Genomic DNA, 4,263 nt, shown 5'->3' with positions numbered 1-4,263 from the left:
TAAATTGGCTTATATTGGCTAATTGATTGCAAGTATATTAATTACTCATATGTCTATACCAATTTCATTGTGTGATGTGGTTCATAATGGTATGTTAATGAAAGTACAAGGGAATCATGAAAGAGTAAAATTAGCATTAAAACAGTTTTGGATAGCAGCAGTAGTATAATTTTGAAAAATCACCAAAAATAATGGAAATAAAATTATAGGTTGAATAAAATATGAAATTAAAGCCTATTGGGTCTAGTTTTACATAGAAGAAACGTGTAAGCAAAAGCATTTTATTTTATAAGATATTTGAATTTTTATGAGACAAGGTCAGAATGATTTCGAGTTCGCCTATTTTGACTTTGGAAAATCATATAAAAATTGAATAAAAACACTTGAGGGTTCAAATTTATATTTTTAATTTCTAAATGAGTCTATTTTCAAGAGATACAAACAGGAACATCATCTGAATCCCGTACTAAGAGATAATTAATCTTTAGTGAAGAAAGGTCGAAATTGTCAAATAGCAGAACAGGGACAAATTTGAAGAATTAACTGTACTTATTGGCTAAATCATAAATTTTAAAAATTTTATGGTAGGAATATATTTGAGTCTAGTTTCAGAAAAATCGAGTGGATCTTAATTTAGAGTTCTGCAACTCAAGATATAAATAATTTAGTGACTATGAACAGTAAATAATTGTTTTGATATGTTTCAGCCTTGATTATGGTTGTGTTGGTAGCTTAATTGTGTCATGTTAAGTTCCATTGAAAGTGTGTATATGGAACAATGGAAAATGTGTAAGTGTACATAATCGCAACAAGTAATAAAGTGACAAGTAAATATCGAGTTATCGTACCCACAAGGACTGTAAAAAGAATTATTTATGAAATTAATTGTAAAACACTTTGGCGAGGTAAAAATAATTTGGTTTTAAAAGATGGTCAAAACTATTTAAAAACTAAGTAAATAATTAAACTAAAACAAAGGAGTTCTAATGCATGATTTCAAATAAGATTTAATCAAGATAACATACTTGTGTTGGATTAATTACGTTTCTTTAACTTAGAATTATTAAGCTTATGTTTATATTGCTACGAATAAATTCACGGCAACTCGGTAATTTTCTAACTACTGCTCATACATACTTATTAAATTAATCAATCTCTTCAACATTTTTCAATGTCAATCTAAGCGGTTAATTAATCTTCACAAGCATATAAAAGATTAAGTGAGGTAACAGGGTATTTCTACCTTGAAACAGTTTAATCAAAAAAATCTTGCAAGTTATGCAAGGTATATGTATCGCCGAATACAATGCTAATTTAAACTTTAGCTACCTTAGAAGAATAGACATGCACTGATTAAGCATTGTGTCTATTAATTATAATTTCAATACGATTTAATAATTAATTCATTAGTTATTTAACAATTATATTGCAAAACTAACTTAGGCATGATTTTACTTAACCAAGCAATTTACCGAGGCCTATAACAACATAAACATCATTTTAACAATTCAAGCAAGCGGAATATAATCAACCCAACACAAACTTAATTTAAGCTAAATTGATTAAAATAACCATTTCAATAGCATAAATATTCATAAACATGTTCGTCAAAATAACAACAAAAATTAAAGAGATAGGGAACAAGAAGCAAATCCGGTGTTTCTCCGTGGCTTGACTAGTTGCTCCATTCTTCGTTCTTCGTTGCCCTCGGCTAGCAAGGTGGCTTATGAACACCTAATTGATGCTCCAAAATGGCTGATGAGAGCCTCTTTCCCAAGAGAAGAAATCAGCACTTGAACAAAAAGGGAAATGGGACGGAAAAAAAATGGAGAGAAAAATGAGAGAGGAGAAGAGAGAATGAGAGAATGTTGTGGGATTGAGGGATGGTTTGAATGATTAGAAAGGGGTGAATTTTATAGCTGATTGTGGCTGCTAAAACTAGCAAATTCAAATAGCCAAAGAGCCCCACTATGGCCGGCCATCTACTTGGCAAAAGTTGAGACTTTCAACTTTGCTAAAAATAGCCTGAGGCAAATCTACAAAGCCACAATTAAAAGTGGGGTTTGAATAAAATTTGGAACTCTTTCAAGGGTCTTTTTGCAAACATACTTAATCACCTAAAATACTAATTTCGGCCAGCATATGGACGGTTCTGGGCTGCCCAATTAGTGGATGGTTTGGTTCACTCAATTTGGTTCGACCAGTGCGATTCAACTGGACCCTTTCTTCATGATTAATTAAAAATAATTTATTTAACCCAAATTAAATGGGGAATAAATTAAAATTAATTAAATTATGAATTAATAAACATTTCTGGACCATCTTAGACTGGAAATTAATGTGCCTCGATACTTTAAATTGCTTCTCAGTTTTGTGCTTTCAGCAGTGTCAGCCGAGCCAATTTTCGCCCTTTGCGCGAATCTGTCAAAAATAATCAAAATTAATCAAAATTAAGTATAAAATTAACTAAAATTCACCATATTCATATTTTTAACACAATTTAATTATTCTATAATATTTAATTATTTTTCGACAAGAATTTAACCGAATTTGCATGAAATTAAGTAAAAATGGGTATGAAAAAGCATATAAATTTTTGTGTTTCCAGTATGTGAGTGTGCAAATGAGGGTGAAAAATGGCTTGGTAAATATCCATTTCCTTGGCCACACAGGCAGAGACACGCCGTGTGTCTCAGTCGTGTGAAGGACACAGTCCCGAGACACAAACGTGTGACTTGGCCGTGTGACCCCAAATTGTGCATGACGTCATAAATAGAGAGTTACAGGAGCTGAGGACACGGGCGTGTCCCAAGCCACACGGGTGTGTGTATGACCACATTGCCTACCCACACGGGACTGTGACTCTCCAAAGTATGAAACTTTTCTAAGTGCAGTGAAAGTTCTAAAGTTTTCGGTTTAGTCCCGAACCACTCCTAACATATGTTTTGAGCCTCGTGGGCCCGTATAAGGGACGATATGCATATTTATAAATGAATTTGATTTAAACAAAACTTTATGGCCCGGTTTTGTATGATTGGTTATGTTTAAGTCCGGTAAAGCCTTGTACCCTGTCCTGGCGTCAAACACGGGTAAAAGGTGTTACAATACAGATTAGAAAGGATCACCAAAGTGTGTAGTCCTTTCTCGTGTGCCTTACAAGTAGATAAGCCTCACAAGTAGAATATTTGGGTATCCATCGGGATTATTGTAACACCCCTAACCCGTATCCGTACCGGATTAGGGTTAAGAGGTATTACCGATCAAACACAACATTCAACTAACATTTCACAACTTAATAAACATTCATTATCGAATAACATTCATTCACATACACAATGTCTCTTAAATAGGTCTACGAGACCTTAAATCATGCTTTAAAAAAGGTTAGGGACTAAACCAATCACATATGCAAACTTTGGGAAACTTAGAAAACTTTCAACATTTAAGGGTCACATGCCCGTGTGAACAGGCCGTGTGCCCAAGTCAGTAACCTCCCTAATTTTCCCATGGCCAGGCACACGGGCGTGTCCTCGGCCGTGTGATGGAAGTCAGTATGTATCCCCTATTTTCACACGGTTTGTATTACGAGCATGTCTGGTAGCCGTGTGAGGCACACGGGCTATTCACACGAGCGTGTGACACTTAAATGTTAAAAATTTTCTAAGTTTATCAAAGTTTGCAAATGTAATCGTTTAGTCCCTAACCTTCTTTAAAGCATGATTTAAGGTCTCGTAGACCTATTTATGGGACATTGTGTATGTGAATGAATGTTATTTGATAATGAATGTTTATTAAGTTGTGAAATGTTTGTAAAATATTGTGCTTGATCGGTAATACCTCTTAACCCTAATCTGGCGACGAATACGAGTTAGGGGTGATACATTTTATTGGTATCAGAGCTATGGTTTAGTTGATTCTAGGACTAATGTAGTGAGTGAGAGTCTAGCTATACATTCCATATATATAAACTGCGATAGAGTGATGATTCCTGACAGTTAAAATGTGTTTTTCGTATAGCAAATAGATTCTGGTAGAGCAAAAGCTGACGATGTTGAAAGTAATGCGCCCACTTCTGTTCAAGGGGCAGCACTGGCCGATTCTAGGCCTATTTCAAGTAGCCAAGGGGGAGAGGCTAAGTAAACCTTCTTCCAATTGATGAGTGCGTGGTTCAAGGAGCTCGTTTGAATGAATCCGGCTACTCAACAAACTCCATTCCCGCCTATTCCGCAACAAATCCCAACTGTGCCACAAGTGATAGATCTG

The sequence above is a fragment of the Gossypium hirsutum genome, chromosome A12 (genome assembly GCF_007990345.1).
Source record: "Gossypium hirsutum isolate 1008001.06 chromosome A12, Gossypium_hirsutum_v2.1, whole genome shotgun sequence".
Classification (NCBI taxonomy): domain Eukaryota; kingdom Viridiplantae; phylum Streptophyta; class Magnoliopsida; order Malvales; family Malvaceae; genus Gossypium; species Gossypium hirsutum.
This window is presented reverse-complemented; position numbering follows the sequence as displayed.